Source organism: Leptopilina heterotoma, unplaced genomic scaffold (genome assembly GCF_015476425.1).
Source record: "Leptopilina heterotoma isolate Lh14 unplaced genomic scaffold, ASM1547642v1 Lhet_472, whole genome shotgun sequence".
NCBI classification, from domain to species: Eukaryota; Metazoa; Arthropoda; class Insecta; order Hymenoptera; family Figitidae; genus Leptopilina; species Leptopilina heterotoma.
Window position 1 is genome coordinate 1,048,198 of NW_025111099.1, and position 27,523 is coordinate 1,075,720.

General features: G+C 31.9%; 1 protein-coding gene across 8 annotated transcripts in view; it reads right to left on the reverse strand.

The window, feature by feature from the left end:
* The window catches only part of LOC122507571, a 190,699-nt gene that overhangs the window by 99,433 nt on the left and 63,743 nt on the right, over positions 1 to 27,523 (reverse strand). Inside the window, exon 6 of one of the 8 annotated variants that reach the window (XM_043620364.1) lies at positions 12,907 to 12,940. The exons of 6 other annotated variants lie outside the window; for them this stretch is intronic. The gene's annotated coding sequence lies outside the window, so the exon portion shown is untranslated. Of the gene's footprint in view, positions 1 to 12,906; positions 12,941 to 16,394; positions 16,907 to 27,523 lie in introns of those variants that run through there. One more of the 8 variants, XM_043620360.1, reaches the window with a different exon arrangement.

Genomic DNA, 27,523 nt, shown 5'->3' on the forward strand with positions numbered 1-27,523 from the left:
ATTTTTATTTTCAAATACTTTCAATTTTAAAATTAATGTATTGAAAATCTTCGAATTGTTGCAAAGAATTTTATCAAAAAATTTGATAATAATAGAATTCCTTCAAAGAATTTCTTTATTTAGAAAAATAACTAAATTCTCGCAAAGAATTTTATTAATATTTTTAAAAAACCTAATTAAATTTTTTTGAAAAGTTTCTTTGACTTTTTTTTAAACTAATGGAGTTTCTTTAATAATTTTAATTGAAAATTTCGAAAGCAATTGAATTTTATGAAGAAGAATTTTATTAAAATTGTATTGAATATAAGTGATTTCTTGCGAAGAATTTATTAAAATTTTAAAAAATAATTAAATTGTTTATGAAGAATTTTATAGAAATATTTAAAAATCATGAAATTTTTTCGAAAAATTCAATTAAAGTTGTTTCGAAAATAATTGAATTTCTTTAAAGAATTTTATTAAAATTAAGTATATTCAAAATAATTGAATTCATCATAAGAATTTTAATTACTTTTCGAAAATAATAGAATTATTTCAATTCTTTTGACGAATATATTCAAAAATTGTATTGAGCTAGTAATTTAATTCTTATATAGAATTTTTAAAAAATATTTTGAGAATAATTAAATTGTTTTTCAAGAATTTTAAATTCTTGTTGAAACTAAATTTTATGGGAATTTTTGAAAATAATTAAATTCTTTCGTTTAATTTTATTTTAATTGGGTTAATAATTATTATTTAATTCTTGCAAAGAGTTTTAGTATTTATAAAAATAGTTGAATTATTTCGAAGAATTTATTAAAGTTTAAGAAAATAATTGCAATTTATGAAAATATTTTAAAATATTTGAATTCATCTAAGGAATTCAATTAAAATTGTTTTGAAAATATTAATTAAGGAAGATTTCGACTATATCAGCAATTAGTGACATCTATTAGACGTCAATTGAACTCTTTGGTTTAGAGTCAGGTGTTATTCTTAAGATAATTATTCCGATATGGTTGTCGGTAAATAATTATATTTTTGAATTTAATTTTTGATCTGAAAAAATAAGCTGCGTGAACGACTGCACTGTGCATCTGTGAGGACTCGAACCCCAGTTAATAGCTGCCTTTCGCGGGACTAACGCCTACTGTTTTGAAAATAATTGAATTTCTGCAAAGAATTTTACTATTTATAAAATTAATTGAATTCTTGCGAAGAATTTTACTATTTATAAAAATAATTGAATTTTTTCGAAGGATTTATTAAAATTTTAGAAAATAATTGAATTCTTTCGTGAAATTTTCAAAATAAAAAATTTTGTAATTTGCAAAACAATAATAAGTTGCATATCTTGTACCGCGCGTAACATTTCCTATTGCGTAAGAATGTGGTAGAAGCAATAAAGGGTTTAAGGTTCAATTAGGACTTAAAAAGGAGTTGTCAGAGTTAAATAGAACTTACGCAGGAGGAAAAAAACACCAAGGGTTTGTTAGGTGCAGGTTAGGGTTAAATTATACTTACCAGGAGGTAAGCAGGTCTAAAAGTTCGACTCGGGACCTTAACTATGGATATCCCGTATTTTTCAATATAATATGGCTGTGATATCCATGTATCTGGATGTGTCAACTATTCCTTTTTCTCCGTGTAGGGTAATGTCACCTTGAGTGGACCGCCTAAGCTTTTTTTTGAAAAAATTCTATATGAAAGCAAATTAATCGGAGGTTTCTATGTCAAGCTTTAGTTTAGATCCCTAGATAAGTGTTTATACCATAATAGCTTTGATTTTTTTTTATTTGTAAGAAAAAATTGACTTTTAAAAAAAGCTGATTTATATGGAATGAAAAAAGTGAAACCTTGAGTGGACCACTCCTAAAAAATTGCAAAAGTTATTCTTAATTCTTTAATGTATTTAATATTTCTGATATATTAATACAAAATTTATGCTTATGCAGCTTCAGACTATGTGTGTGTCGCAATGTTTGCAAGTGAGACCATTTTTAATAATTTTGGCACATATCACATCAATATCACAAAAAAATTAATAAAGAACATAAAACATAGTTTCAAACCAATTTATTGTCAATTTATATCCAAAAAATAGTAAACTGACATTAAAAATGGAAAAAACAGGCAGTCCACTCATGGTTACAAACAGTGGTCCACTCATGGTGACATGCAACTTTTCATGGCAGCCACCACAATTTTTTTTTGAGTCAAAATTATCACTTAATTAAACTAAGATAATCCATTTCAATGTTCAAAGTAGTGGCAAAAAAATAAGTTACCTTTTAAAACTTAAATTTTACATTAATTTTATACTTCTGAATCACTTATTCACTTTTCCGCTGTCAGATAACTTAAAAGCTCAGGCGGCCACTCAAGGTGACATTACCCTACACTGAAAAACTGTTGGTAGAGCAGTTCCGCTATTGACTGTTGTGCAGCGCTACTTAACTTTAAACTCACAGCTCTATCAAAATTAGGCGAGTTGCTCTCCTAAACTTGACTACCAATGGCGTTGGCGAGCGGCTGCTTGACAAAAAGGTCAGCAGCTCTATCAAAAAGGAGAGTTGCTCGCCCAAAAAGGAGAGTAACTCGCCCAAAAATAAAGTGAGCTGTGCGTTTCTTTTTAACGCAGCAGTTCACCGCATTGGGCGAACAGCTCTACCAACAGTTTTTCAGTGTACGTTTATTTCTATTTTACGCGCGTAAATGAGCTACCTATCCGTACTCTCTGTGAGTTGCTGTGTCATGGCTTAGGTCTATCATATGATTCATATGTATATGGGGCATTCCATGCCAAATCGGAAATTATTTTTCTTTTGCATCTCAAATTTTTTTTAAACATTTTTTTCTTTTAGTAAGGAAAGTGTGCCGGTTGTGGGCACCCTTTTGTTTTTGCCTCATAACATTTGTCCATGTGCATATTACATAAATATATGTGTACTTTAAAGCTAGAGGTCTTAGGTGACTGTTAGTGAAGGAATTAAATTGATTCCTTTAAATAAACAAGTTTTATTAGAAATTTAGTGAAATGGAAATTTTTTGACAACAAAATTTTTGTACCCGGTTGGGGGCACCCTTGAAAAATCCGCTAAAAATAAAAAAATATTAAAGGAAACCAACACAAATAAAGAAGAAATGAAAGTTTCTTTATTTTAAGAGACTTCGCTGGCATAAAGAACAAAAATGATGACAAGTTTTCACACTATGCTAATCGCTAACAGAAGCATAATGCTAGCATGTGAAGTAGCTGACCCGCATATCATAACGCACTTCTAATGCAGTGAACTACTATATTTATCGCATTTAATGGAGTTTGCGGCTCTCAATTTCTTTGGCAGAAAGTTTAGATAGATAGATAGATCATTGTCAGATGGCAGTCGATGACGTGTATACACGTCATGGTGGAGGTGGGCTCAAACTGTCGATGACGTATATAGACGCAAGCAGATTTTTGGCTACAAAAACACACAGATTTGTCCACAAATTGATACTCGGGGGTTTTCGGGGTCGCTTATTACGAATCCGTTTTCAGATTTTAAAAATTCCAAATGGCGGATCCAATATGGCGGACGACATTTTAAAAAATTTATCGGATTCACTTGAAACTTGTTACTCAGGGGTTTTCGGGGTTGCTGATTACGAATCCGATATCAGATTTTGAAAATTCAAAATGGCGGATCCAATATGGCAGACATTTTCAAAAATTCATCGGATTCACTTGAAACTTGTTACTCAGGGGTTTTCGTGGTCGCTGATTACAAATCTGATATCAGATTTTGAATATTCAAAATTTGATATCGGATTCGTAATCAGCGATTCCGAAAACCCCTGAGTAATAAGTTTCAAGTGAATTCAGTCGATTTTTAATTTTCATGTCCGCCATATTGGATCTGCCATTTTTAATTTTCAAAATCTGATATCGGATTCGTAATCAGCGACTTCAAATACAATTGCATGATCGTTTGCGCCAATTTTAGTTTTCTAAAATGTCGACATTTTGAGCCCACTTATGAGATTTTGGTCTTGACTGCGAAGGGGTTATCATAAAGGTGCCCATAACTGGGAATGACTGTCATTTTTTAAAAAGACCAACACATTATGTGATGCAGGATTTTGATTAAACACGAAGGTAAATCACAAAATTTAATGACAACACTGCAAAAAAAAATTAAACAATTTTTTTCTGAATGAATCTACACCCATATGTTGCTCTTCAAAAACAATACAAAATCACTTTTTTATTTATTTAATGCAAATTTTCTTTATTATGCTCACAGCTATTACACAAATGCATATATTTGTTTCGTTATCAATACGAAAAGTCCGTATTGTCAACAAACACGACTTGCAATACTTAGATCAGTAAAGTCTGCTTGCCGTCGAAGTTTACGTAGGGGTGTCCACAACTGGAGCGTGCCCACAAATTGCGCACTTCCCCTACTCTTACTCTTACTCGGTCAAAAATTGATCAAATTGATCAAAAATTTCATTTTTTTTATAATGAAAAGTTTTGTTTTCACGCGTAGTTTTTAATAAAAATATTTTTAAAAATTTTTTAAATAATTTATGATAAGATTTTAAAAATTTTAAAATAAAATTTCATTTTTAACAATGCATGTATCGATCAATTTTTTTCAAAAATTTTTGTGAGAAACTAGCACTAAATTAACCATTTTTAAGCCTTATCCGATCGTGGGCAAACGATGGGATCTATTTATTTTATTTATTTAACATACACTTGTCTAGTGAACAAGAAGTTCATACAAGGCGAGTTCGATATAGCGCGAAAACAAAAATAAAAACTAAATGATTGGACACGAAAATAACACATTCAGTTCACACTGCACACCAATGGCAATACTAATACGGATCTTTCCCTTTTAACATTAAAATAAACATTTTTAACAACTCTTTGATTAAAATGGGATCCGAGGACGACATGATTTCCAACAATCTATTGTAGGCTTCAGTAGACGCATTTAAGGAAAACAATGACTCGCGAACACACATCCAAGCAGGACAATCAACAATTAGGTGATGCAGACTTTCATAGTCTTGCCGACAACATCTTCATAATTTTTCCGGACTAAACACAAACTTGACTGTTCCAACCAAAATTCTGGTAACATAAACTTTCGACAATCGTAGTTGGTCAAAAATTCTCTTATAAAAAAGAGGCTTAGACACCAAATATGTCTGCGTTCCCGGAGACAAGGAAAGAGAAGGATAAAACAATAAGCTACTCGATGAAGACAATCTCTCTCCATCCCTGTCTCCAAGATGCGCCCGGTATAACCTAAGAATGTTCCCGCAGTCCAGGCTCTCGATATCTTGAAAAAATTTATCCTAATGAGTGGTCAAATCCTCGTAATCAAAAAAGACCTGCAATTGATTAATCCAGTTAAACCTATTATCCGGATCCTTGCGGTACAAGCTCATTAATCTTATCAAACAAAGCTTGGGGAAACGCGAATTGTCCATCTTAGCAATCTTTGTTACCCAAGATAAGATGTTTTTTAAAATTATAAAGGATAGGTGTAACGATCCCGATTCTATTCTCAACGCGTAACCTGGGGTATTAGACGGAAGCAAAAGTAGTTTCTTTAAAAATGATAGTTGTGTACGTTCGATAAATTCCAAGTAATTTAAGGCCCAAATCTGGGAACCGTATATCAAAACATGATTACCAGACTCTGAAATAATCTACTGTATGAGGACCAAGTATCAGCACCGGACGAGATCACCCTCAGCACCGTGCCTGCAGCCACATTTTCCGCGCTCAAACGATGAGATCTATTTATTTTGAAATTTTTAATTTTTATATACGCAGTGGTGGCCAAATGACTAACTTGCCATTTGACAAAATCACACAAAATTTTCACAGCAAATGTATTTTCAGATTGAGTCTCTCCAAACTTAACCTTTTTTCTGTGTAAAATTGTGATTTGGTCAAATGACAAGTTAGGCCTACCGTTTTCACTGTGTATATAAAAATGAAAAATTTTAAATAAATAGATCACATCGTTTGCCCACGATCGGACAAGGCTTAAAAATTGTTAATTTAGTGCTAGTTTCTTACAAAATTTTTTGAAAAAAATTGATCAATACATGCATTGTTAAAAATTAAATTTTATTTTAAAAATTTTAAAATCTTATCGTAAATTATTTTAAAAATATTTTTATTAAAAACTACGCGTGAAAACAAAACTTTTCATTATAATAACGTTCAATTTGATCAATTTTTGACCGAGTTATAAGCATTTAAAAAAAAATTTACATAAAAAACTTCATTTTTCAGAAATCTGTATCTCCTGAACCACTTTATGAAAAAATTTTTAAAAAATCAAGGTAGCTCATTTAAAAGAGTACTAAAAGAAAAAAATGTTTAAAAAAATTTTGAGATGCAAAAGCAAAATAATTTCCGATTTGGCCTGGAATGCCCCATATATATATATATATATATATATATATATATACAGTCGACTCTCGATAATTCAAACCTTCGATAATTCGAAACACTTGATAATTCGAAGCAAACTGTTGGTCCCTTGAAATACTCTTGATAATTAGAAGTTTTTGCATTGTAATTGGTACACTCAGTAATTTGAAGTAAAATTTAAGGCAGTCCTGAACGAAACACGCGGTAATTCGAAGTTTCAATTTCTCACCACGCGACAATTCGAAGCAGCAATCAATTAGGAAACATTAATTATTATTATTCAGTATTGATTTTGTTTACACGCTTGTCGTTAGTAATTTGTTGTCGCTATGATTCGGTCTACAAAATATAAGTCCTTGTCAATTGCAGAGAAAAAGAAAATTATTGAAGCTGTTGAAAGTGGTGAAAAAAACTGATGTACGACAATTTTATCTTCAGTTTGAAGTTGACGATGATGTTTTCAAGGCATTGTTTACACTTGAAAAAAATCTTGATCAGACTAAACTTAGAGTATGTAAGCAAAAAAAATCAGATTTCTTTTAAAAAATTAATGTTTTAATTTTGTTTTGACCACAAACTTTTAATTTGTAAAATGTACTACACTAATTACATATGAACCTGTGTTTTTACTTTCAGTAGTTCAAATCTAAAGTCTCTTAATTTGAACCTCTCAATAATTCGAAACTCTTGGTAATTCGAAGTTTTTTCTCAGTCCCTTCAACTTCGAATTATCGATACGTATAAGTAAGGTGGAAATTAAAATATTTTAAAAGGTAATGAGAAAGTGGGGGAAATATTTAAAGCATTACAATGCAAAGTGATAATCTGAACCGGAGCTTAAAATTAATATGCCAGAACATAACCTAAAAATTCGAAATATATTTTTGTTTTTTACTGCATATACGAATGAATTGTGCAATTGTCACATCCGTGCTCATCATAACGATTTAATTGGTCATTCGAAGCGTGTTAAACATATATAACGAACGAGAAATGTCCATTAATAGGACGCAACAGAAAAGCTTGCACACAAAAAACCTGGACTCATTTTTGTTGTAAATCGAAATGAGCCTAAGTTAAACGCCATATAACGTGGCGCCACCTACAAGGTTCATTTTTTTTGTTGCGTCTCAAATTGAGTAATGTAGGCTACTCAATTCGAACATAGGTTTTTTCAGTGTGCATTTTTATAGTGTAATAGTTCAAGAAAAGGACAAAGTTTTTGAAATAAAACTGTCAGTTTTTTTCTCGCTGCATTGTGACATCAATAGTGTCGATCATCTTGATGAAATGTTGAAAATAATCGGAAAGGCATGCCCGCAATTCGAAAATATTCGGCTTCATCGAACAAAATGTTCTATGTTATTGCCCCAGTGCAATTAAAAGATCTAATCACTGACATCGGACATGGTTTATACGCACTAATTGTCAACGAATCGACAGATGTGTCAGTGACAAAATTTATGGGTGTGTGCGTTCGTTATTTTAGTCTACAATATAAAAAAAATGATAACTGATTATCTTGAAACTATTAATGTACTTAGTTGCACCGGAGAAAATTTGGCAAAGGCACTTAAAACGTACCTATCTTCAAGTGGACTACCTTTCTCTCAATCACATTCAATTGGCACCGATAGTGCTACCAATATGAGCAGTACCTTTTACGCAAGTTTAAAAGAAGAATACCGGCAGTCTACCGGCAATAGAAAGGTCGCGGGCTCGTATCCCACCATGCTACCGTTTTTTATGAGTTCTTTGATAATTTTGAAATTATTAATTAATTTCGAAAATATTTTTCAGATTTTTTCAGAAATTTATGTCACGACAAAGGGACCTTTATAACGACTTTGAAGTTTTGTCGATTCTCCCGTTGCTTTAGGTAAACTTTTAACATAAACTATATCGCCCGTATCATACTTAACATTTGTGTTTCTCGACTTATCGTATCTTATTTTCATAAGGTTCTAAACTGCCTTAATTTTATTTACTGCTTCGAGTCTAATTTGTTCAGGTGGACGATATATTTTCGCTCTTGCAGTCATTTCTCTACTTAAGCCTTCCTTAAATCGCGGATTATAGCCAAATAACATTTCGTAGGGTGTCTTACCTGTCGTTTTACAAACTGAATCGTTCAAATCCCGTTCAAGTTTACTTAGATTTTTATCCCATATTATTCCTTCAAAATCATCGAGGTTACTCTGCAAGGCGGGCAAGATCGTTTGATTTAGCCTCTCTACTTGCCCGTTTGTCTGAGCATGTCGAGCTGAATTGAGCGTATGCTTAATTCCGTGATTTTTACAGAAGATTTCGAACTTGTCTACTGTAAAAGCTGTACCTCTATCTGATATTATGCGCAACGGGGCACCGAATCTTTCGACGAATTTTTCTAATTGACGAATAGTAGTCGATGTTTTAACATCACGTACCGCGTAGAGTTGTCAGAATTTGGTGAAATTACAGATTGCGACGAGTATATATTTATTTTTCATTGAAGACGTTACGAACGGCCCTAAATGGTCAACGTTAATCACTTCGAATGGTCATTTCCCTACGGGTATAGGATGGAGCTCACCGTCCTGTTTTCCAACTTTATTTTTTTTTACTTAAAATACACTCAATGCATGAGGCGATATGCCTTCGAACGTATCTGCGAATTCGGGGAAAATAATAATAGTTACGTATACGACTAATAGTACGATCCACTCCGAAGTGGCTACACAGGTCGTGATTTTTAATGACGACTGCCTTTCTCATGGAACGAGGTACAACGTACAATAGTTTTTCGCGATTTTCCCCATCGATTTTATATAACAATCCGTCTTGTAATTCATAATTTAATACCTCCCCTTTTTCCCTGCGACTACGGTCTTGCTCTGGTTTTTTTAAAATTTGGATTTTGCGTCTCAAGATTTCATCATCGCTTTGGTGCATCCAAATTTCGTCTTTGTGAATCGAAACGTTAAAAACTAACCCCTTATTTATGTCGGAACTTTCAAGATCTAAGGCTGCCCGAGAAAGTGCATCCACATGTTGCATTTGATCACCCTTTCGATGATGAATCTCATAATCGAACTCGGCAATCATACTCAATCAGCGAATAATTTGCGGATTTTTAGTCTTTAACGAGTTTAAGTAAACAAGAGCTTGTCAATCAGTAATTACTTTAAACGGAATACCGATCAACCACGGACGTAAACGTTCCATCGCCCACACGATAACGAGAAGCTCCAGTTTACTAGAATGATACGATCTCTCAACTTCAGAGGTTCGTCTACTGATTGCATATACCGGGTGCATTTCGCCTTTTTCATTTGACTGCAACAATATCGCGCCTAAACCCTCTGCAGACGCATCAGTATGCAGTTCCGTACGCTCGGAATTCGAATTATAATGCATCAAAACCGAACCTGAAGATAAATTCTTTCTTATCTCTTGAAACGCAGCTTCTTGACGATCTCCCCAAACGAACCGTTTCTCTTTTTTAAAAAGTTTAATTATCGGGGCTGCAATTCGCGCAAAATTTGGGATAAATCTACAGAAATAGCTTGCCATTCCATGGATGCGTCTTGCTTCATGAATATTTCGAGGAGTTGGAAATTCCGAGATAACTTTAACTTTAGTTTCCTCAGGACCGAGACCATCTTTACTAATTGTCATTCCGAGATATGTGACACTTTCTAACACGAATTTACATTTGTCTAAATTTAATGGTAGGCTGGCATCCTTCAATAATTGCAAAATTTTCTCGAGTTTTTCAAGTAATTCGTCCCACGAACGCGCATGTACTAGCATATCATCAAAGAAACAAAGTGCCAATTTATTACCATATGTACCAAAAACCTTTTTCATTAATTTAGCGAAATAAAAAGGGGCATTCATTAGCCCGAAAATAGCCCGTTCAAATTGTCCTGTATCGTCGGGGGTAATGAACGCCGTCTTTTCTTTCGCTTCTTCGGTTAACGGAATTTGAAGGTAACCGCGCGCCAAGTCTAAGATTGTAAAAATTGTAGCACTAGTTAAATTTTCAAGTCCATCGTCAACGTTTTGCAAGGGAAAATTGATTCGAACTGTATTTTTATTCAATCTTCGATAATCGATCAAGAGTCCCCAAGTACCATCTGATTTGCGAACGAGTAAACAAGGACTGGTGTATTTAGCGAATGTTTCCTTGGCAAGTCCGGCTGCCTTCCAGCCTCCTACTATATTACGCATGACTTCTCGTTGCTCTGCGCTAGCTTTATATGGTTTACATTGCACTGGCTCGCAATTTTGCTTCTTGACAATATCCATTGTGATATAAGAAGTGCATCCAAGTTCGAAATCCGTTTTAGCGGAGCACACTCGATAACACAGCCACACAAAAAAAAGTTCTGATCTGGGGGTCTCACTATGTAGACTTTATGTTTTTTGGGTCGCTGAATCCGAATCCGAGGTCCATTTAACCTCATCAGATCAGGATTTTGACATAACTTCAAAAAACCAATATGGCGGACACATTATTGAAAAGTTCATTGGATTCGCTTGAAATTCGTTACTCGGGGGTTTTTGGGGTCGCTGATTACGAATTTGAAGTCTGATTTCAAAAATTCAAAATGGCGGATCCACTATGGCGGCAACGTTTTTGAAAAATTCATCGGATTCGATTGAAATTCGTTACTCTGGGGTTTTTGGGGTCGCTGATTACGAATTTGAAGTCAGATTTCAAAAATTCAAAATGTCGGATCCAATATGTCTGTGTCAGCCATATTGGATCCGCCATTTTGAATTTTGAAAAACCGACATCAGATTCGTAATCAGCGACCCCAAAAACCCCAGAGTAACGAATTTCAAGCGAATCCGATGAATTTTTCAAAAACGTGTCCGCCATATTGGATCCGCCATTTTGAATTTTTGAAATCAGACTTCAAATTCGTAATCAGCGACCCCAAAAACCCCCGAGTAACGAATTTCAAGCGAATCCGATAAACTTTTCAAAAATGTGTCCGCCATATTGGTTTTTTGAGGTTATGTCAAAATCCTGATCTGATGGGGTTAAATGGATCTCGGATTCGGATTCAGCGACCCAAAAACCATAATGTCTACATAGTGAGACCCCCAGATCAGAACTTTTTTTTTGTGTGGCTGTGTAATTATTTAGCAACTGCAAAAGCGAAAACCTTGCCTCCTCGTCAACTCCAGAACCTACAACAATATCATCTTTAAGAATTGGTTCAACTCTAGGTTTTAATTCGGAAAGATTTTCATCTACTGTAAAAATAAGATTATTTAAAATATCATTCTTTTTTACCTTAATTGTGTCGTTACTTAAATTTTGAACAGGAATTTGAAGTTCTCTTTCACCTACTTGAACCTGGATAAAATTTATGGAATTCTGAGGAATAACAATATCTTCGGTATTTTTCACGCTATCATAAATCTTTTAATTTCCAATTTTCGGAAATTCTTTAAAAATAAAATCATTTCTTGGACAAAAATTAAATTGCTCATCAACTTTATAATATGCAATATTCGGCAATTCGGTGAAGTTTCTACCTATTAAAACATCGTAAGGCATTACATCATCAGGAACCACTCTGAATATAACCTCAAAAGCTGAACATTCATCAATCGTTAAACTGTCAATTACAATGCCACTCGACTTAACCTCATTTCTAACTTTACCAACACCAACAAGAGAACTATTAGCTTTAATAAATTTGAAATTATGTTCCAAAACAAGAGATGCCTTAATTAGTCATTCGGAACTTCCGGGATCTATTAAGGCATGCAAAATGTCAACATTTCTAATTTTAATTTTCTTACAATATTTACTTACGTTATTTTCGATTTCCGGTTTTAAAAATTTAACATCTGCGTTGGACATAGTCTTTGGCTTCGTACAATTCGTCGCAATATGACCTACCTCATTACATCTATAGCATTTGATTTCTCTCACCACTGGACAATTCTTCACTTCACAACATGTCCTCGAGCATGACATCGATGACATTCAATATCGGAACGACTCGATCTATCCGTTGGTTGATGTTCACTGCTAGATGATTGTTCCCTTACAGTTTGTGAAATTCCGCTTCGAAAATCTCTGCTACACTTGTGCTTCGAGACTATAAACCAATGGCAATTTGTGTTTTGCTCTCTTCAAAACTGAATCGGAGAGCTTTACATAGACGTACCTTGTCAAAATAATACTTCCTCGTATCCTCATATGGTTTTTGGTTTCTCCCTTGCATCTCCTGCCATCGATCTGTCAATGATTTTTCTAATAGGAACGTTGAGTTGAATGTTTTTCTGAAAGAGGCCCAATCAACAATGATGTCTATATTAGCGAGGTACCAGTTCTTTGCTGTAAAATTGTGTCGGCGTCGAATGTTGATTATTTGACACTACTTTCATAAGTTCCGCATTTTGGTTCATCAAAGTTGTCATAGCTGCCAACAGCTGAGTTGTATCGTTTGCAGCACTGGGTAAGCTTGGTGGTGGAAATTGGAACTGATGCTGCTGCTGTTGCTGCTGTAGAGATAAATATGGATGTGCATTAGGTTTCTCTCGTTGTGAACCATTATGCATTCCTAATAACGCCTCAGTGGCCCTTTTCTTTTTTTCATCTCATATATTGATGATTTCATATTTCGGATATTAATGTCTAACACTTTAAATTGTTTTTATGATTACATCAACCGAAATTTTTTTTCTCCTTATCAACAAAAGGTCGATTTTTAGTTGGTCATTGAAGTGTGCGACGTACAATTGTGTTCTCCTGCAATTAGTGCCAAAAATTATCTACTTTTTCTTTTTTTCTCATTGTAAAAATTATCGTTGTTTACATAAGTTATTCATCGAGTTCAATCGGGTAAGTAGCCTTTATTATAGTATCAGACCTAACCTTAAAAAATTTAAAGAGACTTTTATATTGTCGCTAGTTGTTATGGCCACGTTATTTCTCGTCAAATTAAGCTTGTTGACCGGACAGAAGTAGGCCACTGCATTGACGTTCCGTTTCGACATTTAGTGATTTTGTATAATCTGATAAAGTGGTTTTATGAATTAATTTGAATTTTTATAGCAATTTTTGTTTGCCTAAAGTTAGATAACCCCTTTCTCTACAAATAAACGCAATACATGTTCAAAAATGTTAATTTCTGAATATTCTAAAGCATGAAAACCAAAGTGTGGCCCACTTCTGTCGGTACTACTACTACTACTACTTGAAACAGGCAGCCAAACAAGCCAGCGCGTTTTTGATAAGCTTTGAAATTTTGAAGGAGACTTTCTAACATGGCCTTCTAAAAATTAATTAAAATTTAATTTTAGAAAGTAAATTAAAGCATATTAAAATACTTTTTTATAAATACAAACGTTAAGATGTCCAAGTTGTGAAATGTAAATAAACAAAAAGGTAAACAAACCAACCACTAAAATTGCAATTTTGTAACAGCCTTTTCTCTCACGAAAATTACACTTTTTTACTAAAATGGTAAATTAGAGTGTCAAATTTTCCAATGAAATCATTTTTGGCCATGAGCAATAAAAAGCAATTATTTAAATAACAAATTCAAATGACGAATAAAATAGCATTTTTGGCGCGTCGCGAAAAATAAACTGTTTGACTATATCAACCGCACGGATGTTGAAGAAATCCCAGTCAACGATTGGACGTTCAACATGTGGAAGGGGAATTTTTCCCTTTCCTCCTTGTAATTAGAAGGGAAAGGTCTTCATCGTCCGTGCGGTTGATATAGTCAAACACTTTAACTTTTCGCGACGTGGGACTTTGTTGCTCTCTGCGCATGAGCAGACCGTACTCTAAGAACAGACTGACAGTACCATTTCCATAAAGAAAATGTGAATTTACATTTATTTATGCAAATGAGAAGCGCGAAAAATTCTTCAATATTTGGTCTATAATGAAGAATTTTTCGCGCTTCTCATTTGCGTAAATAAATATAATAATTTACATTTTCTTTATGAAAATGGTGAACTGAAGTATCGAATTTGGTAACTATACCTTGCATAGCTGAAAGCATGAGAAAATAACTAAGTTTCATTCAAAACCAAATGTGCACTTCTGCATGGTGCTGTCACTGCGTTCTTAGTACGGTCTGCTCATGCGCAGAGAGCAACAAAGTCCCACGTCGCGAAAAGTTAAAGTGTTTGACTATATCAACTGCACGGACGGTGAAGAAGTTTTTACCCTTTCCCTTGTAATTACAAGGAGGAAAGGGAAAAAATTCCTCTTCCACATGTAGAACGTCAAATCGCTGACTGGGACTTCTTCATCATCTGTTCGGTTGATATAGTCAAACAGTTTATTTTTCGCGACGCGTCAAAAATGCTATTTTAGTCGTCATTTGAATTTGTTATTTAAATAATTGCTTTTTATTGCTCATGGACAAAAATGATTTCATTGGAAAATTTGACACTATAATTTAACATTTTAGTAAAGAAAGTGTAATTTTCGTAGGAGAAAAGGCTGTTACAAAATTGCGATTTTAGTGGTTGGTTTGTTTACCTTTTTGTTTGTTTACATTTCACAACTTGGATTACAATTTAAATGCAAAAAATAATTGGCATTATACTTATTAACCCTTTATCCGTCGCACCTTTTTTTGTAACGCGATCCGTCGCAGGTGAGAGAAATTCTCACCCTCATAAATTAGTCCAAACTTGTTCTAAAATGCCAAATTTTTTTTGAATGTTCATTAGAATTTCTAAACAACCTATTGTCAGTAAAATTAACTTTTATTTCGTGTTAATTATTTAAATAAAAAATTAATGACAAATGAAATCGAGTATACGCGGTCAGTCGCATGGTGAGAAGTTCCCTCACTTTGCGTCAAAAATCCCCGACATTTGCTGCTTTCAAATTCAATAACAAAGAAATTAAAATATAAAAAAACACAAAAATTGTTTTAATGTAAAGAAGAAGAGTGTTGTGAAAGGTAATGAGAATATAAAATTATAATTTTTTGTATTTTAAAAGTTATAAATAAAAAAAGAAACTGGGTGAGGGAAATTCTCACCATGCGACGGATGGAGGGTTAAGTGTTATAAATGTTAAATATAATATATTAACATTACATCCACAAATAAATTAAACATTTTATGTAATATTTTTAGCAATTTTAATGGTAGCATCGTCAAATGGAACAGACTCGCCAATTAGTACACTTACACTATGTTGTGCAGATAAAAACTTTAAAGATGAGCATTTAGTACAAGTAAGGAATAGTACCTTGAATAATACTTAATGGAATTTTCTTTTTACAGATTAACATTGTAAAAAATATATAATTTACAGGCTGAGTATAAAAAGAACTCGAAAACCGCAAAATGAATTATGCTGGGCATATCGTCGACGATTAGAAAAAATGGAACAAATTGCTTGTAGTAAACGCCGAATGATTCAATTTGATCCTTCAAATAATATTCTCATGAAACCTGATTTTTTAGAAAATAGTTTAAATGAATATGATTTAAGAAATCATCCGGATCATTATTTAGATTCTGAACCAGCAATTTCTGTCACGCCAAACAATTTTTATAATTTAAATTGTACGTCAAATGAAATTTTTAACGAATTTAATGTTGAAAATAATGAAAATCTAACAATTTTGACGACAACTTTAAATTATCAGAACTAATTGAATGCGAAAGATAGTGAGAATTCCACAATTTTGTTAAATGAAAAGGAAAACGAAATTGAAAACACTATCTCTCTTCTCCGGAAGTCATTTATTAACACTGGAATGAATCACGCTAAAATAAATTCCGTTTTGCGTGTTCTCCACTACCATTCTTTTTTTCGAAAACTTCCTCTAGATGCTCGTATTATTTTGCAGACTCCCTGTTCAACTTTTTCTCTTTTTAATATGATTGGTGGAGAGTATCTCCATTTAGGAGTGAAAGAGGGCCTTTTAAAAATTCTTCAAAAAAATCCCATTAAATTAATTCCTGTTTGTTTGCTTTTAGATTTTAGCACTGATGGCGCGACTGTAGATGCTCAGAACAAAATTCTAATGTGGCCTACTCAAATAAAAATATCAAATGTTTTTTAATGTAAACCAGAGATTGTTGGTATTTTTGGCGTGGATCTTCAAAACCCACAGATTTTTATGAATTTTTTAATTCAATGTCTTAATAACCGTCTTGTTAAAATAAATGCATACCCGAGATGAAATTTTCAACTTACATTGGCCCATAAAAACCTAGTTTAAAACTGATTCAAACCTTTTAACGATTGTTTGACCCTTATGGCATTACTTTAACGTTTAATCAACCTTCAATTGTATATTTCCAACCCTAAAAGAAACCTTATGAACCTCAAAAGAACTTCTTAATTTTATGATTCTGAAATAGTCAACCTTACTAACCTTCCTTTAACCCTAACATACATTACTTTCTTCCTCAACAACTTCGTTTGAACCTAAGACATCGATTTTCCAATCTCCTTTGTCCCAAAAATATCCTTTTTCGTTCCTGAAAACAGACCATAAAAATGTAGGCAATCATAAAAATTGGACCAAAAATGGTTAGCAATCCTAACGTAAGTGTTTAAAAATGTTTAGCTTAGTGGATATGAAGAGGTATATATGAATACACTCCAGTCTCGCTATAACGAGAAGTTCGGGAGTCAAGTCTCCCTCTATTACGAGCGCAAGAGGAGAAATGAAATATCCCCACTTTTAAGATTCTTCATTCATTTTTTTTGTGTTTACAATTTACGTAATGTCAAAATTACAAACGTAACCTACTTTAATTTGAACTTCAACATACAGAAAATTTATATAAGCTAAAATTTTGACAATTTTTTTAGACTCCTTGACATAATTTAAAAAAAGAAGTGACTTTTTATGCTCATTATGATATAAATAAAATTTATTTTAACCAAATTTAAATCAACAGAATGTGCATTTGTTTATAAATAGTGGGGGTAATCAGGAGGAAATTTTTCTTGCTATACCGAGAGACACAGCCCTCGTTATAAAGAGCGCTCGTTATAGAGAAGGTCATCATAGCGAGATTTGAATGTAAATATACACAAAATATAGTTTTGGGATTTCCAAATTTCCCACCCAAAAATTTACTATAGTAAAAACACAACTATCACATAGCCTAAAACTCATATTGCAGTTAGTTTTTCGTCAACTACGACAAAGTTTGCACTCATTTTTTAAAAGTGTCGAATAAAATTTGATTTAAACAAATTTTATGTAATAAAAATATTAAAAAAACAATTTTGTATTTGTGTTGTGGGTGACAAGTAAGATAAAAACTATCAAGGAGTAGGTGGACTATAATGAACAGAAATCAAAAGGTTAATTAGCAAGGATTGTAATGTTTTGAGGTAAGTGATATTTATTTTGTGTAATAATATTAAATAACTTCAAATATCACGGGTATTAGGCGTAAAAACCCAATATCCATTGTTAACACTACATTAAAAAAATTATTTGAATCAAATGTTATATTACTGAGGCAATAATGAAACGATATTATACCTAGCATTTTCGCATAGTATTAAATATTTTGTATTTAGAACAAATATATTATAAATTATTTCAACGTTGTCTCCAGATCATCACAATATAAATTACCGCTGTATTAAATGACAATATTACCTGAATATTTCCAAGCATCGACACTACAATGTTGCCATGCTTTATTCCTTCAAGTCAAATATAACATTTGCAAAAATATTGGCAATATTTTTATGCAATATTAATCTATTTTATTTATTGTTTAGAATGGACAAGAAGATTGTTAAATGAACGATGTAAAGCTGACAAGGGCCGATTATATGAACATCATGAATAAAAAGATTCCAACAAAATATATATAAAATACAAAAAGAAAAAAAAATAATATAAAAAAATTCGAATTAAGTGAGAAACTTAATAATAATGTTTGTTGTATTGTTTAAAGTTTAATTTAATTTAAAATGTAAAAACTATAATTGTAAAAGTAACAAATAAAAAATTCATAAATCTGAAAAACGTCATTTTCTTTTATTTAATCCTGCTTGGCAATAAAATAGGCCATAAATATAAAAACACTCCAGACGCTACCTTAAGAAATCTTAACCCTACATGTACGTGCTTCATTAACAGGTATAAATCGCACTGTCTAACCTTCTATCAAACTTTTGAGGCTGCAAAATAAACCTTACAACACTATAATCAACCAGAAATAGGAAAAACTGGACGAAAGTGACAAAATTTAGCCTGATTGTAGCTTCGTTAGGAGCAAATATCTATTATAAGTCGGTTTCAAATTAATATTATAAGATTTTTAAGGGGTAAAGAATTGTAGATTTAAAGCATGTTGAAAGTAGGCTGAAAATTTTGTCTCGGGTACTGTCCATCGGATTTTTCACATAAACCTGGCCATCTATTTGCATTTTCAACATTTAAATCAACAGATTTTTGACAAATTTTGTTGTACTCTGGTCCTGCTTTTTTTCACGGAATTTTAAACGATGCCATTTATTTGCATTTTTTTATTTTTCACACAGCCAGTCGAATTTTAAGTAATCAGTCTTCATCAAACGAGAATATTGAAGTTGCCGACAATCTTCTGCATATCTACGTATTTAGAGCAATAGTAATATTCGACATGGAATTTATTTCTTACAATATTCACGGTCTTTGTCACCTTGCGAAAGATGTTGTAGAACATGGGCCATTAGATTCGTTTTCAGCTTTTCCACATGAGAATAATATGACATTCTTCAGAAAAGCTTGTCGTAAACCACATCAACATTTGCAGGAAATTGCAAAAAGATGTGCATGTTTAACACTAAACTGTCGTCAATATCAAACACTAAAAAGCTTTTGAAATTCCAAGGCAAAGGTATAAGAATGAGAAAATTCAGGGAAATATACTTGAAAATAGTGAATTAAATGATGTCCAAGCAGATGAAAATAACGAGTTGGTAGATGAGCGTAACGAATTACATAGATGGTCAGGATAAAGTACATGATAACGGAGATGCTGTAAATGAAAAAGAAGAATATTGGGAAGATAAGGACTCTTTTCTTGCCAAAAAAGTTATTTGTAATACATAAAAAAGAAAGGGCGGGGAGGAAAAGGGTGGATATTTAATAGTATGCTTTTATATGCACGTACTGGTAAAGTAATAGTAAGATACCACTATTTTGATCATGTTGCAATAGAGACTGTTTGTATTTTAGTAAAAAAAAATTGAGTCCCTCTTAGGCGATTCCAGCGAAAAGGTCAGCCAAGTCCCTGATGCATCAAATTTTTCAAAAAAGGTTTTAATTTTCAAGTACCAATTATATTTTGTATTATTTGATTTTAAAGTAGCTAATTTTTTTAATCTGATCAAACATAATTTAGGATACCGGCAACTATCCATTTTAAAAATGTTCTCCAATCATTATAACACCATTCAGAAGCCATGATAGGCAAGCGGTGTCTACCGCTTGACTACTAGACTACTAGCTAGACTACTAGCCACCAATCTAACTCCGTTGCAAGAGCGTTCGAAGAAATGACATTATTTCGGTAGGGTACAACAAAAATTCTGCTCACCGATGATGGGAAGGAATTCGATTACAAGACATTGAAAATGACCTTGGAGGAGTATGGTGTACAGCCTTTAACAACTCCGCCATATCATCCACACGCCAACCCAGTCGAAAGTAGTAATCGAATGTTAAAGGCAATGATATCAACTTTCGTTGGCAAGGATCATCGAGACTGAGACAAGCACGTCCACAAGTTTAAACTTTCAGTCAATACTGCATGTTTGCGTAGAGCAATTAAGAACTTAGTCGCGAAAGTTATTGATAAGGAAAGAGAAAAACAGGTTAAATATTATAACCATATGAAATAGTGGTTGTTTCGAATCAACTACAGATTCTTGGTACTTAAGGAGATGCGAAGTAGTGGAGAAATTTTCACATTATTTCTCCGATTAAAAAGTGGAGGAGAAAAGATTGTATAGACGCAGAAATGATCCACTTCTGACGTCGATGGTGGTCGCAGCAGACTTCATTGAGTTTCCACCTAGTAAGACTCAGTGCAGACACTTGATGGTCTTCCAAGATCTGTTCTTCAGATGGATTGAGGTAAAGCCTCTCGGATCAGCTGCTGGAAAATTCTGCTCACCGATAATTAATGGGAAGGAATTCGAGAACAATACATTGAAAACTGCCTTGGAGAAGTATGAAAAACAGTACTGCTGTACAAAGTTAAAACATAGTAACCACATTTTCCGTAAAGTCGTGTTTTGTTTATAATTCTAAGTGAACTACGACCATATGGAAAAAGCGGTTACTAGGTTTTTAATGTGGACAGCTGAGTACTTGACAACTCCGCCATATCAGCCACAAGCCAACCCAGTTGAGCGTAGTAATCGAATGTTAAAGACAATGATAGCGACAATGTTAACAAGGAATTCATTCAGCGTTAGTAAGTCCATATTTTCTCATCCTCCATTTTTGTCTCAGCATCGAGCATCAGCCGTTTGTTTCAACTGTTCCTCCAGATGAGATTATTTTGGTAATTGGAATCAGATTTGTAATAAACGACTCCGAAAACCACAGAACAACAATAACACTCAGCACGTCTGTAAAAAGAAAATCAACACCAAACTCGACGTCGGACTATATTTTTCTCTTTTGATACATCATCAGAAAGATGACCATATCGACCATATCGTTGGAGCTACTGCAATACCGCATATCTGCGAATTCTTTAAGTGCAATATTCCAAAACAAATTACATAAAATGTAGCCTGTACGGAATTTGCAAGATGCACGGTATCACGCATTCTTTTCACATATGCGACTCTATTGTGCTTAAGACTTAACCTGTAGATGCTGCCCGACTTCTTCCTATCACCTTCATTATCAATATCCAGATAAAGACTCGCATCTTGCCTTTTCGTTCACTCTATTGGACAGCGACAACCTGTAAAGAAAACTGGGACCACAGAGTTTCAGGACCTTCTGCATCCTGGCATCCTCTGCAATACATGAAAATGCTACATCCCAAATGACAGGAAGCAAATAAGGTTCATGAAACGAAAACGATTGATTTTCTTTCCTATTATTTTCAATCGTTTTTAATCAATATCGCCATAAGAAATTATCGATTTTGCGACAGAATTAGAAAGATCAAGATATATATAGCGAATTGATTAAAGTCAGTAGATTTCTCAATCACCATGGGAAAGAAGAGAGATATCCGATTCCAAAAGAGGATTTACCTTATATAACAAGCCGTATCGACTATTTTGGTTCCATCAATAAAAAATCAGACAAGTTGTGCGGGTTGCACTCGCACTAAAATCGAGGGTTCCATACACCAAAATGAGATTTTAATCAGGTTTTCTATATTTTTCCCGTAATCTGCACTTAAAAATATATATTTGTACCGAATTCCAGCTCACTAGGTAATCATTTGTAAAAGTTAAGGGGGGGCAGGGTCATTTTTTGCAATTTTTTCAAAAACATTCAATTTCTTTCTCTCCTAGTTCGTAAATATGTCGGTCAATCAGGTTTTCTATATTTTTCCCGTAATCTGAACTTAAAAGTAAATATTTGTACCGAATTGCAGCTCACTAGCTCATCTTTTGTAAAAGTTAAGGGGGGACAGGGTCATTTTTTACAATTTTTCTAAAAAAATTCAATTTCTTTCTCTCTTAGTTCGCAAATATGTCCGCCAATCAGGTTCGGTATATTTTTCCTGTAATCTGCACTTAAATGTTAACATGTGTACCGAATTGCAGCTCTCTAGGTCAAGATATGTAAAAGTTAAGGGGGGGACAACCCATTTTGCGTGGTTTGGACGGACACACGAGTGATTTCATAAGGGTTCCATCAGTACACCTACGGTGTACGGAACCCTAAAAACGACTAAAAGATATGTCTTGTTAATCATAGACGGATTCAGGAAACTTGCCAAACTATTTGCGGTTAACTCGGCAGAATGGTTGGACAATATTAATTGTTTTAGAGATTATTTCCTGAACTATATTCGATCTAGAAGTACAATATCTAACAGGAACACTTGTTTTACTTCTTAGAAATTTGAAATTTCCATTATTCAAAAAAGAAAGATGCATACAAATATGGGATCAGCGATTTTGTGATAGTGGACAATTTTGAAAGCAAATTAGGGGTAGCATAAAAACTCATGCCGAAACATGAAAAGCGCGATTTGGTAGCACTGTGAGTTATTATATGTAAGTTATTCGCAACATTTGATGATTGTAAATATTGATAATAGCCATCAATGAATGGTGTGTAACTTTGAGACGAATTATAATCTCGACAGCTGAGTTGTAAGAAGATATAATTAAGAAATTCACAACAATGTAGAAAGGGGGATCATGCATTTGACAACCGACGGTTCTTTGATCTGGCCTTTTAATTACCAGCAGAGGATAAAGAGTTCGGGTTGGAAAAATGAGAATAATTACAATTTATTCGAAACTGTCTCATCATTGACATTTTTATTAATAATAATACGTATAATAATTTTTGTATATACACATTAAACAATGTAACGAGAATTAAAACATCTGCACTTATATTTTCGCTCTTTGTCTTAATATGTTCAGGAGCGTTAAAACAAAAATACGAGTTTATCCTCACGAGCTAGTGGGATGTCCAAAAATTGTGTGTAATTTTATATGGAAATTTTCACAATAATATATATGAGTAATAAACAGTATATAACCCATGTGCAAGGATTTCTGGAAATTGTTCCACATAGGAATGTACTGAAAAAATGTCAATTATACTTAAAAACAGGCATTGATAATTAAATGTATTATCGACAAATAATATAATTTACATTTGAAAAAATTATAATTGAAAGCATATTAATAGTGGAAAACTGATATACTAAGAAAAGAAATTTGCAATTATCAATACCTTAAGTGTAATGAAAGAACATTTTTAATATATCATTCAAATTTTAAACATCTATGTTTTATCATATGTATTACATTGTATAAAATTAGCATTTTATAATAAAAATTATATTAAAGATAGAACAATAATAATAATAAAATCGACATACATAATTCAACGGATGAAAACATAATTAATAATAATAATAATAGTTAAAATAATATTTAATTTAATAATATGCCCAAAATGAGAAACCCAACAGAAATAAAAACGCTTATTATCCAGTTTGCGCTTTTAAATATGTAATAAATATCTCTGTGCTAACGAATAATCACAAGTCATCAAAAATGCCACATGAGGTATGTTCTTTAGCTCGTAATAATTCTTTCTCGATGTAAAATTAGAAAGAATAAAAGTATACATTTGTTATTATAAATAATTAACTTTTTATAATAGATTTCTATCAGGTAACATTTTTTCTGAATTTTCATGTGACTTTTATCTGAGATCATGTTCAGCACCCTGAGACTTAACCTGGTGAAAAATTCAGTATGAAATTATTATTCCTTTTATGGTGGTTCAACTTTGTTCTCATTTGTTTTAAAAATAAAGTCCAGATTAAATATTTTAAATTGCTATTAAAACTATACTTCTAATTATTTATTTCAATTAGTTATCATTAATATTAAATCTATTATTTTAATTAAGAAAATTATTTAAATTTTAATTAATTATGAAAAATATATTCAGATAATGCAGATGAATATTTCTAACGGAAGTTTTCACCAGAATATATTATATAATGACTCAAGAAAAGAAAATACATTTTTCGATGAAAACAATCGAGAAAATAGAAAATTTATCAAAGGTCTCAAAAGACATAAAGAGTAAGAGGATAAAACAATCATTGATCTTTTTTCAATTAATATAAAAATATACTTTTACTAATAATCAAACAGTCTTTTAATCTTGGCCACAGATAGAAACAATAAAATTTTTGTAAGCCAACTTAAAGAGGAAAAGGGTCTGAGAAAAGTATATTCTTATTAAGTTTATATTGGTTTTGAACGAAAGAATAGAATAAAATCAAATCTTGAATTTTTGATAATAATGCATTCCACAATCTCTATTTTTTCACTTTAGATGATCTTGCTTCAAGTTAACTTCACTTTTGCATTGAAAAATATATTTGAAGTACCTCAATATTTGTAATAAGAATGTCGCAATATGTTCTTGAAACATCACTCATTATTGAACAAAAGTTCTTGGAAAAAAATTGCGACTTCTCTTGCGTCTCAGACTCATTTTCAACCTTAAATTGTTCCCTTTTCTTTGTAATGAATCTATTAATTTTTCCATTTTTATGAAAAAAGCTAACGTTGAAAATAAAATTATTTAAAAAGATCTCGAAAAAGATTAATTATTAAAATACTTTGAATTATCATTTTATTAAAATTAGCAAAGAACATTTTAGACCAATGAAAGTATATTTAATACCCATTACAATATCCCTGTGTTAAAAAATTAAGTAATCTTTAATTAGAAATTATTTGCGCTACGACATATTTTTTGTTATAATACAGAGAAGACAAAACCACACATGATTCAAGTCTGCACAAAAAAATTTTAGTGTTAATTATTTATTTGATCAATTTCTGAAATTTATAAATCAATAATTCTTTAGTTTTTGCAAGAAATGCATTTCAGTTGAAATATTTAATAAAGGTAACTCAATTTTTTTTAATAATGATAATTATTGTTTGATAATAGATTATGTAAATTGCATTATATTTTTATATTGAACCATATGTGGATGTACACTACCGTCCACGAGTATCAGGACGATTACATTCGACTCTATGAAAAAACATGCCATCACTTTTTCAATCATATCTCGGAAATTAAAGGAGATACAAAAAAAACTTAAGTACGGTTAGAAAGCTGATTAAATTCTGCGTAAAATAAGCCGTCTTCAAAGTCATTTCGTTAATTATTTTTTAAGTTGTAGAGTGAGAAAGAAATAAAAAAAATTATCAAATTTTCTCATTTTTGTCTCTTGACTTCAACTTTTTCAAAAATCTAGAAAAATTTAGATAAAATTTTTCTAAAAACACAGAAATCTTCGTTAGAATTTCAGCTTTAAAATAATCCTTCGGAAATTAAAAAAGGTTAATCCTTTTGAATTGAAATTCAACTGTGACGACTCGATTCTGGCTTCGCGCGGCAGCGAATGAGAGAAAACAGGGACGAATTTATGCTGGAGAATAATAAATAATGATGTTTTACGAGTAATATAAAGAAACTCAAAAGTTCATCGTTCCCCCGCATGAATTCATCTCTGTTTTCTCTCTCATATGCTGCCGCTCGAAGCCAGAATCGAGTCGTCACAGTTGAATTTCAATGCACCAATCGGTCGAAACACGGCTTCACATTTTTAATGATATATCGGAGACGGATTAACCTTTTTTAATTTCCGAAGGCTTATCTTAAAGCTGAAATTCTAACAAAGATTTCTGTGTTTTTAGAAAAATTTTATCTAAATTTTTTTAGATTTTTGAAAAAGTTGAAGTCAAGAGACAAAAATGAGAAAATTTGATAATTTTTTTTATTTCTTTCTCACTCTACAACTTAAAAAATAATTAACGAAATGACTTCAAAGACGGCTTATTTTACGCAGAATTTAATCAGCTTTCTGACCGCATTTAAGTTTTTTTGTATCTCCTTTAATTTCCGAGATATGATTGAAAAAGTGATGGCATGTTTTTTTATAAAGTTGCGTAAAATGGTCCTGATACTCGTGGACGGTAGTGCAAAATTATTAAAATTTTAGTATAATAAATTTTTATTTAAAGTTAATAATTTTGTGCATACGCAGAATCCAGCGATTTGTTAGCTCTCTACAGCTATACAAAGATTTTGTGTCGGCGATCTCTCCACCATGTACTTTTTATTTTACACATATGGAATACAACTAATTTGTATTTAAACTAATATAACCTAATGATACTTTATTATTATCTAGTCAACAAATTTACAAATGATACATTTCGCGTAAAATTTTAGACCTTGAAAAATTTTTAATATTTTATTTTACGTGAATAATATATTTCTTAATTTCAATATTTTAAATTCTTTTTTCATTTTTCTGAATAGAAGTTGATTATTCAAGTTGAATAGAATTTCCGAAAATTTTAGTTTTTAAAACTATTACATATTTATTGCTTTAGTATTATTAAATTAGAAAATTTACCTAATTGTATAAAAATAAATATTAATTTTTTCGAGTTTAAAAAAATTAACATTACCCAAAATTTTACCAATACATCTAACATTACTTAAATGATATATTTATTATTATCATTATTACTTGCCGTAAATAATATCCATATGAAAGGTTTTCCCGAAAAGTATTCAAAAGTGACTTCCGGAAATCCGTCCACGTGAATAATTTAATAATTTAATTTAATTTAATTTAATTTAATAATTAATAATAATAATGAAACAAAATTGCTATTACTATTGAACAGAAAATATTTTATTTGTAAGAATCATTCTAGAACTTATTCAGGAACTGTGATAGTAAAGAAAAATTTCAAGATAAGCTACGAAAGTTTCAGAAAAATGAAAATATTTAAAATTCATTCATCGATAATTTTAAGAAATATGCTAAAAAAATTAATTTTAATTTTTCAAGGCCCGTTCTCACACTTAGTAATTCCTACAGCAAGAAACAAGTCGCAAGTAATATAAAAGTCAAATTTATATTTTAATTTTCTCGCAAAAATAGAACATAATACATTATTATCTTTTTCAAACATTTTTTATAAAACTATTTAATGGTTGATATTATTTTTCTGACGTCGTCTTGTTTCTTGTCTAATCTTACCTATAATAATGTCACCATTCATATGCATTATAAGAAAAATACTTAATCGGAAAGCACCGTTGACTTCAAAGTGAGTCTATTCTATATATATCGTTTAAATTTTATTTTAAAAAATGATTTTGTAATTTCAATAATTCTCTTAAACAAAATACTACTTAAAAATGTAGAACGTAGTCTTTATTCTCAATAAATTTTTTGTTATATTTCAATTTTTCAAAAATTTTACACTTTCGAAAAAAATGTGCCATTAACATTTTTGAAATAGGGTAAACCTGATAGTAGTCGGCCACCGGCTCAAAAACCTTTAAAAACAATATTTTTTTC